We start from the raw sequence: 16,798 nt of genomic DNA on the forward strand, positions 1-16,798 counted from the left end.
GCAAGGCCACTGACAGCAGTAAAAACCTAACATATGTTCTAATCCCTATCCACTTTATTCAGATTTTTAAAATGTTGCCTTTAGTTATACTAGTAATATTGCATATTTGACAAATCAGGGCAGCAGAGGTATATTAATCTTTTTTATTCCAATACTACAGAAAACCTAAAAACTGGCTGTTTTAAGTAAGAAAAAATTATGAGTGAAACAGCCAATTAGTTTATGAAAACATACAAAAAACTTTTTCTGAATTATCTACAGTTGCTGACAGGCGGGTTTTAGATTTAAGCCAAGAATAAGTATTTGCATCCAGCTGGTACCAGCAACTGCTAGACGGATAATCAAATCATTCTAATGAGGCAACATTTGAACTTTTGAAACATGTGACATTGTCATATTCCCTGCTTCTGCCGACCTTCCAGAAATGCCACTTTTAGTTTTCAATCTGTGGGCTGGCTGTGTGGGAAGTAGAATATATCTGATATTCTCTACTATTAATGTGGGCGTTTGCAAATCACACCACCATGAGGACTGTAGCCAGACTGTACATTAACTCCCTCCTTGCTAAGCCAACCTACAACAATTGTAACCATAAAGATATTTTATATGTGTGTATGTTTTAATAAAATCACACTTGTATTCGGTGTCAATTATACACGTGACTTGCCACACTTGGATACACCATGGAGTTTGTTCCTGTGACCATACTGTGGCTATTTGTTAAAATGTTCATTACCTGTATATTTTGGTGAAAAAATCCATTACAATTTACTGGAAAAACAGGACCTACTGAGAAAATAGCTTATCCAGAAGACCCAGCTACTGTGGAGCCTTTCTCAAATTGTTAACAGAGTACTCCAGCTCAAGTGTAGTAGCTTTAGGTCCTTGGGCCTTGGACCCCTCTAGCTGTTAACCTGTGTCATCATGTGTTATTCACTGCGAGAGAAGTAGTTTACAAGGATAAATGCAAGTAGCTGTGTTCTGAACCATTTTACTGAACTAGTGATTCTCACTGGGGAACATATTCCAGTGCAAATTTTTTTTAAACATTTTCATTTGACAGGGAGCAGTTTGTTTTTAAAGCACTGACAATTACAAATGAAAAATGGTTTCAACTTGCTAGCAAATTACATTTTCCTTTGGTTTCTATTTAAAAAAAAAAAACACCCAGAACAGACCCTCCAAAGGGATAGGCAAATATTTGGGGGAACTTTAGAGTGGTCTTTTTTTTTTGTTTTTAACAATGCCAGCAATACATTTTCATTTGTAAATATCTCTTTTGCTTTAGCACATTCTACAGCAAAGGTTGAAAAAATAAATTGCGTAGATACTCCCCAAAATGCAGACCATTGGAGTCTGGTATGCATTTTAAGGGAGTTCCCCACTCACCAGAAGGCTTATTGGAATTAGAAGCCCCCTTTAAAATGGGGAAGACAGATCTCCCCCCCACGTGAATGAGTCAGCTTACAAAAAACTGTAACCTAGAAATAGACACCCAAAAGTCCACTATTAATCACAATGCCTGCTGATGAGCCAAAATTTTAAACCCAATGTACTGATGCATACAACTGATTCTGATGGTTCAGCTTGATTAATGACAGTTACCTGAGCCATCACCAGCTATATAAGGGAAGGGTTAATAGTGACATAATTGATCAAATGTCAGTGCATCACCCAGATATGGTCATTGACTAATTTGCTTACATGGCTTACATGAGTCAATATACTATTGACATTGACCATTGCTAGGGATGCAGTAGGTGCCAGCATCCACAGCTTCCTTAGGAACAATTGACAGCAGAAACCAGTCATATATAGAAGCTGTAGAAATACTAAATGATGCTTGGATCCCGCTGAACAGAAGGCAGAACAGGCAAGAGATTTGTCCAAGCAGCCAAAATTCGGTCCAAACCTAGGTGCGGACCAAAACATTGGCTCATGCCTACTTGGAATGAAGGGGGAATTCTGCTCCTTGGGGTTCGGGGATGTCGTTTGGCATTTGCACCAGTATGGGACCAAGGGACCAAGACATCCCGGGCTTCTGAGCCCAATTTCAAAGAGGTTCAAAATAGATTTTCTATCTCTGCGCCATCCTTGCTTTTTATGACAGCTTCAAACCAAAAGAATTCAGATTTGATGACTGCCTTAGACAAACTTCAGGAACAAAATGTGGCACATAATTGTGAAGTGGAAGGAAAATGATAATTTTTACAAAATAAATATCTGAAAAGTGCGGTGTGCATTTGTATTCAGCCCCCCTGAGTCAATACTTTGTGGAACCACTTTTCACTGCAATTACAGATGCAAATCTTTTTGAGTATGTCTCTACCTCCTTTGCACATCTAGAGAATTACATTTTTGCCCATTCTTTGCAAAATAGCCAAAGCTCTGTCAGATTGGATAGAGTGCGTCTGTGAACAGCAGTTTTCTAGTCTTGCCACAGATTCTCAATTGGATTTAGGTCTGGACTTTGACTGGGCCATTCTAAAACATGAACATGCTTTGATCTAAATCATTCCATTGTAGCTGTAGCTGTATGTTTAGGGTCATTGTCCTCCTAGAAGGTGGACCTCTGCCCCAGTCTCAAGTCTTTTCTTCTAAGATTGCCCTGTATTTGCCTCCATCTATCTTCCCATGAACTCTTGCCAGCTTCCCTGTCCCTGTTGAAGATAAGCATCCCCACAACATGATGCTGCCACCACCATGTTTGTGATGTGTAGTGTTAAATTTCCACACATAGAGTTTTTCTTTTAGGCCAAAAAGTTCAATTTTGGTCTCATCTGACCAGAGCACCTTCTTCCACATTTGCTGTGTCCCCCACATGGCTTCTCGCAATCTGCAAACGGGACTCCTCATGACTTTCTTTCAATAAGGGCTTTCTTCTTGCCACTCTTCCACAAAGGCCAGATTTGTGGAGTGCACAACTAAAACTTGTCCCGTGGACAGATTCTCCCACCTGAGCTGTGGATCTCTGCAGCTCCTCCAGAGTTACCATGGGCCTCTTGGCTGATCTTCTGATTAATGCTCTCTTTGCCTGGCCTGTCAGTTTAGGTGGACGGACGTGTCTTGGTAGGTTTGCAGTTGTGCAATACTCTTTCCATTTTCGGATGATGGATTGAATAGTGCTCTGTGAGATGTTCAAAGCTTGGTATATTCTTTTTATAACTTAACTCTTCTTTAAACTTCTCCACAACTTTATCCTTGACCTGTCTGGTGTTTTCCTTGACCTTCATAATGCTGTTTGTTCACTAACCATAAACCTCTGAGGGCTTCACAGAACAGCTGTATTTATACTGAGAATAAGACCACTTTCACACTGAGGCGCTTTTTAGGCACTTTCACGCTAAAACAGCGCCTAAAAAGCTCACGAAAACGTATTTACATTAAAATCAATGAATGCTTTCACACTGGGGCAGAGTTTCAGAGTTGGCAGCTTTCTCTTGTCAAGAGCCATACTTGATTATTCGTAAGGATAAGGTGGTCTTGCGGCTCACCCAACCTTTTGCCTGAGATAGTTTTAAGTTTTTATCTGAATTAAGATGCTTCCCTACCTTTCTTTTTTCCAGAACCACGTTCTGCAGAGGAGAAATTATTGCACTCTCTAGGTGTAGTGAGAGCAGTTAAGATCTATCCAAGAGCGGCAGCTCAGATGCGAAAGACTGACACTTTGTTTGTGCTGCCGGAGGGCCCCAGGAAGGGGCAGGCAGCTTCAAAATCAACGATTTCAAAGTGGATTCTTCAGGTTATTATTCAGGCTTATGGTTATCGCTTCTCGGCCTTTTGGCTAAGATCAAGTGTAGTATCTGTTCTTATCAGTTGCCAATAGGTGGTGCTAAGCTGACTGTCCCCGGTACCCTGTGAGAGGGGGAAAGGGATGGCAGTCGGCGGACGCTAAGCCTGTTAGCGTGGAGGTGAAAGCCTTCTGATCGGGACAGAGAGGCATGAGGTCGAAGCCAAGAGGCCAGGTCCCTGGCCTTTGGCCTGTATTTGGTGGTATTTGCCCCAGTCAGTTGTTCTGGAGGGAACCCTTGCTCCTCTTTTTACCGGGAGGAGCGGGTAGTACTTCCAGAATGTGATTAGGTGGGAGAGATAGGGGTTGTGGGTAGTAGCCTGCTTAGGTGGGCTCTCCCCGACCTCTTCTCCCACCTTCCTGGCTGGGAAGGGTGCTGCCGGTCCGGACCGGGGGCTAGGGACCGTTGAAAAGCCTGTGGAGATAGTGCCCCTGGAGTGGCAGTCCAGGGGTGCCATACATTGCACTGAGTGTGTGAGGGGCACTCAACGTGTGGCACCTTTTTGGTCACTAATCTCCACAATACACCTTTTTGACACCTGCCGCTAGGGCCTGGCCTTTTGGCTAGGACCAGTGGAATTTTTGTTTCCTGGCCGGAGGGCCAGCCAATGTATTGCACATTGGTCACTTTACCTCACTCTCCCATCTTCCTTCTCCCCACTTTCCTTTTTTATTTTACCCCGTGTTTGTTTTGTCACTTTTTTTTGTTTGGTGCTGAGCACTTTATGTGTGGCGAGTAGGGTGCTGGTCCTCGGGCCTGCCTCTGAAAGTCTTGGGAGTTGGTGGACCCGGCCTTCTGGCTAAGTTCGCCGGCTCTCATGGGGTCTCCCTTCGGGGGAGCCTCACCGAGGAGGGTTCTGTTTCGGCAGTCCCTCCGAGGATGTTGGGTCCTTGTGGCTTCGGCTGCTTGGACCAAGATGGGTCCATATGGCTACGGCTGTATGGACCACTGTAACTCTTTTCCCTGTCAGGAGCCTAACGCCCCGGGGGATCAGAGACGGGTCCTTTTCGGAGGACCATTGACGATGGCACCAGTCGCAGTTTTTTGTGTTTCACTCTTTATGTGTGTGCACATTTTTTCCTGCACCGAGTGGAGTTTTTGGGTTGTGTTTTGCACGCCACAGGCTTTTCAATAAAAAAAAAAAAGACTGTAAAGCAGGATGCAAAATTGGCCACTAAGACAGTAGATCTGGCTGGGAATGTAGGGCCCGCCACCGCCAAGTTCACAATGTCAGTCTCCTGGGTAAAACTACTGCTACCATAATTACCGGTATTTTCTCCACCCGGATATTGTGTAACAGATGCAGAAGCAGCTAAACTAGCAAGAGGGCATAAATTAGGTAGAAATGGTCCCACAGCGTCACTAGGGCATCCACATCTATCACCCGTGGATCCCTCGTCTTGGAGACAAACCTGTCCAGCTTTGTATTGAATCTGGGAGCTAGAAGATCCACAGCCAGTGTGCCCCAGTGCTAAAAATTGCCCTGAAGAGACTCGTATCCTGGAACAAATTACTGCCAACTGAGAAAGTCTGCCTGCCAATTTTTTACACCTAGGATAACAGAGCTTGAACATGATGCTTTGCACAGAGAATACGATCCACTTCCATCTGGGCAGACTGACTCTTGGAGCCGCCCTGATGGTTGATATATGTCACGTGGCATTGTCCAATTGGACTCTTACTGGAAGCCCTTGCACCTGACTTGTCCAGTAACCCAGGATGAGACAAACTAAGTGATAATATGTGGCGCTTTCTTAAAGTGTGTGTAGCTCGGAGTAAAATAATTTAAGCTAGCAGGATAACGTATACCATGAACTCATATATGTACAATAAAAGTGCTCTCAGATTCACATAACTTAGAAAACATAAATGCATGTATATACAATAAAAATAAGGAAAAAAGTGCTTAAATGATTATCCTGTGCTTTGCCCTGCCATGGGTTGATGCCAAAACTCTGGTGCTGTAAATGCAACTTATTTAAAACTGTGACAAGATTAAAATACTCTTAAAGCGTAACTTCACTTAATAAAAATTGATAAATGATAAAAATTTCATTTGGGTACAGCGTAGCATGACCGCGCAATTGTCATTGAAAGTGCGAGAGCGTTGAAAGCTGAAAATTGGTCTAGGAAGGAAAGTGCCCAGTATTGTGGTAAATAAATATATTTTTCCTTATAAAAGATCAACTTTATACCCTTTTGGCTTAATGAAAAATAAGAGGTCCATTATCATCTGATGTTTGCCTGTCATTTTAGCTGCCTGTAGCTCTGATAATTTGGACATGCAGTTTTCACTAAAGGTATCCTCTGTGAAGGCATAGGAAAAAAAAATACTTCTGTTTAAATTTACAATTAAGCCACACTCTGTTTAAATGGTAAATTCTATAATATTATTATTTATTTATAGATTTATGATAATGAACTGGTGGGATCCTAGCCACATATCATCGATGTTAAATACAGCATGTACCTCCTGTTCTGCTCTGGTTTTTGACTGACAAGCATGGATTAGCCTGGCTTCACCTCTCCAGCCTGAGACATATCCCTTTGGAACAACGTCTATGTAGAATGAAATTAGATTTCACTCAGCCAGCTGCCTGCAGCCAGTCACTGACCTGGCACATGCAGTTAATGGACTAGGGCTTCAAAACAAAAACCTCTCAAACAAATACCATAACTCTCAGGCCCCGTACTCACGACCAAACATGTCTGCTGAAACTGGTCCGCAGACCAGTTTCAGCAGACATGTTTGGCCGTGTGTTGGCCCGAGCGGACCATTTTGGGACGGATCGGACAGGTTTCCAGCGGACAACTGTTTCCCGGACTTGTTTTAAAACAGTCCGCTGGAAACCTGTCCGCCCGGACATGTACGGTCGTCTGTACAGACCTACCGTACATGTCCTGCCGCCCGCATCCCTCGCATGCGTCGAATGACTTCGACGCATGCGTGGAAGCATTTTTAAGGCGGCCCGCCCACGTCGCCGCGTCATTGTCGCGGCGACACCGCGTCATCGACGCGGCGACACCGCGGACACGCCCCGCGTAATGTTTACGCGCGGGCTTCTGTTCGATGGTGTGTATAGCCATCGAACAGAAGTCCCCGGGCAGTCCCCGGCCAGACATGTCCGATGGAAACGGTCTGCAGACCGTTTTCATCGGACATGTCCTGCCGTGAGTACAAGGCCTAAAAGGTGTATTGTTTTATTTTACATCATTGAAGTTTCTTTTCTTTATTGGCTCCTAGTCAAATGTGAAGTCGGGAGATAAATGATAGAGGGGTAAAGAAATATCATAAAAACACAAAAATAACGTTAAATGGTGAATTGATATACTGTCCAATGGATTGATGCTTATACTTGTTGCTATATGTATAGTACAAAAAGACACTCTCTATCCAGAAAAGCCCTATTCTTCTAATATTATTAGGCTTATGCTGGGTACACACCATATGTTTTTTTATGTTTAACCAGCAGGCTGAACCAAATTAAACAAACAGATTTCTGCAACCACACAAGTGAGGTGGATGCCAGAATCTTCTCCACAGTACTATTGTGTCCTGACTGCAGTGACTCCTCCGCTGTCAGAATAAACTGATCAGCACTGCGCCAATTGGCTGCAGCTGCTGATTAAAGAAGGTTTCTCCAGCAGGGCCCCTCAACAGAAGCCAATCTAATGGTTGACTTCCATTGAACAGGGAGGGCAACACACAGATTGAAATTCATCTGGTCCTTGCTGCACTGGCCGAATTTCAATTTGAGTGTACTCAGCTTTACATTCACAATTTGCATTAAAAAAAAAATCCATGTTGAATGATAATTATGTCCTATTTTGTTTACACAGTTTTCCCAGCACACTAACCATCTAGCCTACAAAGACCCCAACATAATAATGTCTATCAATTTGCAATATAAACAGAGGTTTTAGCTACACAACATTTGAAAATATATGTGGAAGCTGTACTGCCAGAAGGCAGGCCATTCCCCCTTAAAGGCTCAGGGACACACTAAAAGCCCAGAAAAGCACAAAGGCAGAAAGTGTCCATTGTGTCTCCACGCCAGTTTCATTAAGCTATATAAAATTGGCAACTGCCTATGATAGCAATGCTGCAGCCTGCAGCGGCCATGCAGCAGAGGGCCATTAACAAGTACTTGTGTGAGTAAGGCACAAGGACAATGGCTGCTGATAAAGGATGCATGCACTGTACTGTCACTATTTGAGGAGGCAACAAGGATAGTGAGCAGTGTGCAGAGGGTCCATCCAGAATTTCCTGACTGACTCCATGGCAGCCTACGTGTGGGTTAATCCCGGCTCCTCTCCAATGCTATAGGACCCCATACCCATAAAAGTCAGCTCACCTATCAGTACTGTGTTCCTTTTTTGTCCTCCTCATGGACCTACATCACGTTTGTTCCTGCTGGCGTCCGTTTGGAATATTTCCTGAATTTTTGGCATATCATCCATGCGGTACAGCTCAGGGCTGAGCTACGAGTTGGCCTGTGCATTTCTTTGGCAGTATACACTCCATAGAGAAGAAGGGATCTGCCGCTCCAGCTGAGTGCACTAAGCAATCAGTGTCCTCTCAGAAGCCTGGGTGCAGGCAATGCATGGAAACAAAGCTTGAAAGGAAAAAGGTGAACAACTGCACTTCCAAAAATATATACCCCAGTGATGGAATGGAGGTTGCCACGGTATGCCTGAAGGTGGACGCATCAACGGCTGGCAAGGTCTGAACCTTTTTCACTTCCTCCATGGCAGTCGCCTCTGTGTCTATTTGTTTGTTTGTTTCCCTTTATTTTCTGGTACTCTCCGGTACCTCTGTGTCCCCTCACGGCGCATGGAATGCATTTGCGTTCCAGGGTGCCACGGTACTTCCGGGTCACGGACGCTGCCACCGCTCTGCGCATGTGCGGGGCCTCTGTGATAGTGAGGCCTGGCTCTCGTGTTCACGCAGTGGCAGGTGGTACGGCGACCGCGCAGGTGCCGTTAGGCTGTCTTCACGGCGCAGGCGCGAGGTGGAGGGGGCGGTGACGTCACCAGGCTGGGGATTCAAAGGTCTGCCTCCTGTCAGTGCGGGAATTTTCCTCAGACAGTGAGCGGTGGCTTCCCCCAAGCTGAGTCTGCACCAGGATGCACTATATGTAAAAAAAAAAAAAAAATATGTATATTTTTGATAATATAAAAACAAAAAATAATAATAAATAGATGTTTTTTCTTCTGGTTGGCTTCCCTGGTCTGGGTAGCATTTATGGGTCATCCGCAGACTGTATGTATTTTTTGCTGACGTCCTGTCCAGAGGTTATGGACAGGTCACTGCCTTTTTGCAGCCGGCCCTTGCGCACTGGGTAGGTGCAGGCAAGGGGAGGGGGCTGAGGTTGCATTCTCAAGGGTTTGAGATTGCGTTTGGTGTCCCCACCCCCCAATCTTTCTTTTGCAGCTCTTTCAAAAGATCGGACCAGCAATTTGTGGTCCAGGATGTCCGAGACCTTGCCAGACCACAACTTTCTCCATTTATTGTCTAGATCTAGACGAGATTCGCCGTCTAGACAGAAGAGGAGAAGTCACATTCCTCCTGCAACTGGAGGTGAAGTCGCATTCCTCCTGCAGCTGGAGAAGTCGCATTCCTCCTGCGGCTGGAGAAGTCGCATTCCTCCTGCGGCTGGAGAAGTCGCATTCCTCCTGCGGCTGGAGAAGTCGCATTCCTCCTGCGGCTGGAGAAGTCGCATTCCTCCTGCGGCTGGAGAAGTCGCATTCCTCCTGCGGCTGGAGAAGTCGCATTCCTCCTGCAACTGGAGAAGTCGCATTCCTCCTGCAACTGGAGAAGTCGCATTCCTCCTGCAACTGGAGAAGTCGCATTCCTCCTGCAACTGGAGAAGTCGCATTCCTCCTGCGGCTGGAGAAGTCGCATTCCTCCTGCAACTGGAGAAGTCGCATTCCTCCTGCGGCTGGAGAAGTCGCATTCCTCCTGCGGCTGGAGAAGTCGCATTCCTCCTGCAACTGGAGAAGTCGCATTCCTCCTGCAACTGGAGAAGTCGCATTCCTCCTGCAACTAGAGGAGACGTCGCATTCCTCCTGCAACTAGAGGAGACGTCGCATTCCTCCTGCAACTAGAGGAGACGTCGCATTCCTCCTCCGACGAGAGGAGACGTCGCATTCCTCCTCCGACGAGAGGAGAAGTCGCATTCCTCCTCCGACGAGAGGAGAAGTCGCATTCCTCCTCCGACGAGAGGAGAGGTCGCATTCCTCCTGCAACTAGGAGAGGTCGCATTCCTCCTGCATCTAGGAGAGGTAGCATTCCTCCTACATCTAGGAGACGCAGCATTCCTCCTGCAACTGGAAGGAGACGTGGCATTCCTCCTGCAACTGGAAGGAGACGTGGCATTCCTCCTGAAACTGGAAGGAGACGTTGCATTCCTCCTCCAACTAGAGGAGACGTTGCATTCCTCCTCCAACTAGAGGAGACGTTGCATTCCTCCTCCAACTAGAGGAGACGTTGCATTCCTCCTCCAACTAGAGGAGACGTTGCATTCCTCCTCCAAATAGAGGAGACGCTCCATTCCTCCTCCATTCACCTTACTCACTGCCGTGACAGCCGCTCTGAACGCAGAGCCTGCTGGGGATATGGGACATGAGTCCCGGAGGGCAAGTCCTTATGTGACCAATGTGATGCCCAGGCGGTTGAGGGAAATAGAGACTGGAAACTATGAAGTATGAAAAGTCTCTGGTGAAATATGTGGTAGATCAATCCCTAAAGAAATGGGATACATCCAACACACGGAGCCAGTCCACCATTCTACATGGCTCCTTGGCTGATGCGGCCCAAAGGATTTGGATCCTTACAGCCCTACGCTGCTTCTCCGGATTCTTCGGTCAGCGAGCTGGAAGGTGATGTAAAGTGTCAGCGGCCTTGATGGCTCTTTGGCTCCCCCACTAGTCAGGATGGTTAAGGAGACCCTTAGGTGGGTGGACCCTTCCACCCCCGGCTAAGCGAAGAGGTTCTTTAAGATTCTTACGGAGTTAAAGGATATCATCGGAGTGGACTATGGTGGACATGAAAACTGCTTCATCAAAAAAAAAAAAAAAAAAAACATTTCCAGACTATACCCCTTCATGACAGAAGTGAAGTCTCTGGGAACACTCCCCCCATAGTTGCGGCATTAATACGGTTGGCTAAATGGGTTACCATTCTTTTAGAAGATCCTGCGTCCTTCAGGACGGGCTGGAGAGAAGAATAAGCCAAGACCCAAGAAAATCTATGGGATGGCTGTTGACCTGACCTGGCGCTAACAGCTATGGCTAAGGCTTTGGAAACCTGGACAGAGAACATATGTCTCCATACTCAAGCCTCGGTCACGGCTAGTGGGCCTTATACTTACGTCTTCCCCAAGGTTAGGCGTCTGTTTGATCGGAAGAGTTTCTAGTATGGAAGGTTCTGAACGCTCGGGAGAAGCTCACCCTTAAAGGCCTGGCTGGAACTTCTGGCACATCTGTGTGGACTTAAATCATTAAAGTCGCAGGGAGCAGCGGTACATGTCCCAAGGGACGGAAATTCCCAGGGGGTATACCCCCCCCCTCTCTCGTAGCACAAGAGAAAAGGTTTATGGCGACCAGTGACAGTCTTAGCTTACCTAAACAAGTATATGTAGTATGAAGGGTCAAATGTAGACTCCGTCTGGCTATTCTTAATCGACTTAAAATACTTACCTCCATGTTCTGGTGGCGAAGGAGTTTCTCAAATACCTCCGGTTGCAAGTTGGACGATAACATCTACATTTCATCTTCCTTCCTTTTGGGCTGTCAACCCCACCCAAGTCTTCTCTAGAATTCATCTGGCCATAGTGGCTCTCATCAGAACGTACGTCCTTTCACTACTTCAACCTCCTGTTGCTGTCCCAAGACAAAGGGTAGCTGCTGGTTCACAGGGAGAAGGTAGTCTCCACCTTGGCCAGCTGTGGATGGCTCCTAGATCAGTGAAAGAGCCACCTAGAACTAGTCCAGCACCCGATGTACTTTGGAGCCCAGCTTTGTTTTTTCTATAGTGGAAGGCACCATCCCACTCCCAGTGGGGAAGATCTCGTTTTTTCCAGAGGAGAATTAAATTTTCTCTTCATGGCTGAAGACCTCATGGTATCAAAGATTATCGGCTCAATGGGCTCCACGATCCCTATGGTCAAGTGGTCCGTGCAGACGTACGCCCTTCTTTCCAGCTAGGTTGTCGACAGCAACGGAAACCAAGGGGCAACAGTCAACCTATTTCACGTATCGAGGATGAGGGGCAACCTCTTCTGGTGGCTTCAGTTCTGAACCGGCGTAATTGCCCCATCTCATGGGTCATGGTCACGACTGATGCCAGCAGTTCCGGTTTGAGAGCCCTCTGCAGAATGGATCCTGCTCCAAGACAAATTGGCTATGCTTCTTCTCATCCCGGGCTAGATCGTTCTGGAGCCTCAGGCAGCATAGGGTGCCCTTCAGTCCTTCTCCCGTCTCCATAAGGGGGAGTCAGTTTCATTAAGAATGGTCGACACCACGGCGATCTCCTATATGAAGAGTTTGAGGGAGCACTCGGGGGGGAGGTCAAGCCCATTCTGTCTTGGGACCAGAAGAACCTGTCCAGCATTTCAGCGGCTTGCATCCCCGGAGCCCAAATTGTCCAAGCGGACTTCCTGACGCGTATTCGGTTAAACACCAACAAGTGGTCTATTCATGTGCAGACATTCAAGTGGATCCTGTTCCTGGGAAGTCAATTCCGAAGTGGATCTATTCTCTTCACTGGCAACTTCAAGCTTAAGAGGGATTTCACTCAGGGCCGTACAGTTAAGGCCTCCGGTATGGATGTCCTGACAAATCGATTGGGTTCCAAGAGGGCATACGCCTTCTGACCACTCGCATTCATCCTCACGTTCCTAAAAAGACCTCATGCGGAAGCGATCTAAGTGATGGTAGTAGCTCCTTATTGGCCGCACAAGCTTTGATTTTATTTTCCCTCCTGAGCTAGCTCAGCTTTTGGGATCAGGTGCCTCATCCTCTCAGGCTGGATTCTTTTTTCCTCGAGGGTCAGTTCTGCACCCCTGTCCGGTTTGGGTGCGCTTTAAGTCTGTTTTTTCATTCTCATAAGCTCTAAGGAAATGGGCATGAATTAGGTATTTAGGGAGGCTGAGCCTCTGTCAAGAATGATTGCGGCCTGAATCGTTCAGTCCATCCAACAAGCTTGTAGAGTCGAGGGCTTGGCTCCTCCGGAGCCAGTGAAGGCACTTACCACCAGGAGTATGGTGGTTTAATGGGCAGCAGTCCAGCACATTGCTCCAGATGTTATCTGTGAAACGGCCCTATGGCCTCCATTAAGACCTTATGTCACTTTTGTAGTGAGCCTGCTTCGCTATCTTCTGTGATTTTGTATTTGTAAATCCTGTTGGTTGACGGGTCAAATTGAATTTTTTTCTGTTCATCATACCCACCCGTGTGGTTTGGCTAGTTATTTCCCACATGTAGGCTGCCATGGAGTCAGTCAGGAAAAGGGAAAATGTATTATCAATACTTACCGTAATTTTCCTTTCCTGATGGACTCCATGGCAGACGGAGTTCCCACCCTAAAGGTTAATAAGGGGTCCAAGAGTCGGCTAGTTACGGAACACAGTACTGATAGGTGAGCTGACTTTTATGGGTATGGGGTCCTATAGCATTGGAGAGGAGGCGGGATTAACCCACACGTAGGCTGCCATGGAGTCCATCAGGAAAGGAAAATTACGGTAAGTATTGATAATAAATTTTCCCTTTTATAGTGTTAAAATGTGGTCACACCCCTTTAGCACCTGATAGTTCAAATACATGTACAAGCTATTGGGATTTGAGCACAGTTGTGTTGGTCTATTACTTAAAATCCCAGTAAAATACATTTCTGTTTCAGGTTGTAACATGACAAAATGTGGAAATGGGGTATGAATACTTTTCGGAGGCACTGTATATGCCCTCACAAGATGGATGAGATATTAAGGCATGAGCGTATCTAATCCTGTATCACCAAGAAATCCTCAGCAGTCCAAATCCCAGGTTACAATATTGATCTTCTTAAGTAAAATCACTCACACCATGGAACCAACGAAAAGAGTATATAGTGTAGTCATTTATTGTTAAATTGGCCAATACAAATTAATAAATAACCATTAAAATAAACGATCCAAACTCACTCCACTGGCCGCCAATCCAGCATAGGATTCTGGTATTTTGTTATATTCTCCTGGACAGTCCCGCAGAATCCGGGACTGTTGGGAGGAATGTCACACTCCCCTCCTGCACATACTTCCTACAGTCATACCCTACTAATCATACTGCCCATTGTCATATGCTTTTCACACCTTTAGTGCACATACTGCCACTGTAATATCCTCCACACTTCTTTCCTAAACATAGTGCATGTCATACCCTGCACAGTTCTCTACTGCACATCTTATGCCCCGTACACACCATCACTTTATGTGATGAAAAAAAACGACGTTTTTAAAAACGTTACTTTAAATGACCGTGTGTGGGGGAAAACGTTGTTTTATGTCTTGTAAAAACGACCAAAAAAATTGAAGCATGCTTCAATTTTATGTGTCGTTTTTCAAAACGTCGTTTTTTACTTCACAGAAATTGACCGTGTGTAGCAAAAAACGTTGTTTAAAAAGACGTTTTTACACCCGTGCACGCCCAGAAGCTAGTTATGAAGCGAGCTTCAATGGAAAAACGTGGTGGAACGTAACCTCGCTTTGCTAGAACATTGTGAGAAAAACGATGGTGTGTAGGCAATTTCGTCTTTGAAAATTGAAGTTTCAAAAAGGTAATTTTTTACTTCACAGAAAATGTCATTTTTTTTCATCACATAAAGTGATGGTGTGTATGCGGCATTACCCACTAAAAGATCTTTGAACTTTCCCCAACCTTTCCTTTTCTGGAAGTGGCACACTTTTGGTAGTCGAATAAGAATCTGACTATTATATGCAGCAGGATCTCTTAATTTAAAACCACTGCTAAAAAAAAATCTAATTCTCTAGTGTTTCTTTTTATAAGTGAAATGAATCTTATTCTGGTTATATTTACGCATTTTATTTTGTATGTTCTCATTGCTCATTCTAAAAAGACGTTTGATCCTTCTTTAGGAAGCCAGTCAAGCTTTAAAAGGTTGTGGAAACACATGGCTAGAGAAGTTGAGCTCAGTATAATATTTTTCTTTGCAATTGTATTTGCTGATGCTTGTCACTTTACACGACTTCTATATATATAGTCAGGTTATTTCCCCAGTTGCTGGAGTGCATGTGAAACAGCTTAGGTTTGAAGGTTATTCTTGCTAGATGAACATTCAGCACTGCTAACTCTCATTAAAAGGTTCCCCTGTGAAGATCTGCTAGAAAGAAGCGTATCGGACAGGTAAATGGCAATTACCATGTTGAGTCATCACTTGCCCCTGCTGCTGATTCAGTGTTTTGACTCTCTTAATGAAATGTCTGTACAAGCTAGTGAGTGAACGATAACAATTTTACACTCAGGTAAAATATCTTTAAAATACTGTAAAGTTCCCTAAATCTGTAAAGTTCCCCATAATGATAGAGTGTAAAGCATTTATTGATGAAGGATGGTCTTTTCCCATAAGAAATTTATACTCGGACCGTTTGATTAATCTTGCATACGTCTATATATATATTATTGCTGTAATATGGAACACATCTGGAAAGTGGCAAAACACATTGAGAATGCATCAATAATACTCATACAGAATTGCATCTGAAAAGCAGAAATTGTGGTGATCTGGCTTTCAGGCTTGCACAGAATCTATACAGTGACAACCAGCCAACCAGCAATAGAGTTGATTTCAATATATAAACTTTAGAAATAGCATTACATTCAACACTGAAAATTGTAAGATTTGGCACAGTTTCTGGAAAGAGTGAAACCTGGCAATTGACTTTTGGTTGATGCTTTTAATAAACCTGGTACAAGCGCTGGCGCACCCAGTCACTGCTATGAGAGCATTGCGGTTACACCACTTGAGGGTAGGCAGAACTTCTACACAAGCCTTCAACATTTACTATAAGGAGGTTATTGTTTGGACAAACGCTGAACAACGCAATTAAGCGAATGACAGGCAGAAAAGTCTGGACTGTGGCTACAGACTAGTAAGAGGAAGCCACCATCCTTTACTCAAGCCCACTGAACTTCAGAGGGTGCAGGAGGCCAAATCTTATAGGACAGACTGCAGATTTAATGGATCACAGTGGAGGTATCCAAGCTGCTAGGATGACTGGAAAGTCTTTTTTGAAGGTGCGTCCAACCAGTCTCTTCCAGTTGGGGCCAGGGGGCCTGAGTGAAGTTGATGATTGTAGCCTCTTCTGGAGGGTTTCTACGACAATCATTAAAGACCAGTGGGTCCAGAAGATGGGTGGGAGTACAATGGAGAATTCCAAAGCTGACCACTGAATCCATTTAATTTATGTCCAACAGATCTCAGAATAGAAAATGTTTGCAAGTTTTTTTTCTGCTACAAGGACATCATGCCAGTGATGCCGAAAACGTAGAATCATCGTGGGAGGCCTTTCTCCCCAGTTTTTCTAGTACCTAAGGCAGGGGGGCCTTCTGGCCTGTTTCTGTTTGAAGGAATCGAATGTGCTCATACACACCAAGAGGTTCAAGATGGAGTCCATGCAGACAGGACCAGTTGGTATCAATCGACCGGCTGAACCAGATGGTATCCATGCACTGATCAATGCCAAGCACCAGAGGCGTGTGAGATTTGCGGTGGCCAGATGTCACTTCCAGTTCAGGTGTCTTTAACAGAATTAGCACAGCCTCAGGAATCTTTTTGAAGATCTTGTTGGCAGTAGTGGTACCTTGGGCCAGGTGGCACATGAGGGCGTTTCAATGTTCCTTCTTTAGCCTATGAGCTGTGCTGTCTATAGGTCAGAAAATCTTTGTGCCCATACAAATTCAACAAGAACCGGAATTTTGGACATCGCCACTGTGCTTCTTTCAGAGGCGTG

At 45.2% G+C, this 16,798-nt stretch overlaps 1 pseudogene; it reads left to right on the forward strand.

Moving 5' to 3' along the window:
- Positions 1-3,764: 3,764 nt before the first annotated feature.
- On the forward strand, positions 3,765-3,895 carry LOC120914680 (annotated as a pseudogene).
- The last annotated feature ends 12,903 nt before the right edge of the window (positions 3,896-16,798 follow it).

The sequence above is a fragment of the Rana temporaria genome, chromosome 9 (genome assembly GCF_905171775.1).
Source record: "Rana temporaria chromosome 9, aRanTem1.1, whole genome shotgun sequence".
Lineage (NCBI taxonomy): Eukaryota > Metazoa > Chordata > Amphibia > Anura > Ranidae > Rana > Rana temporaria.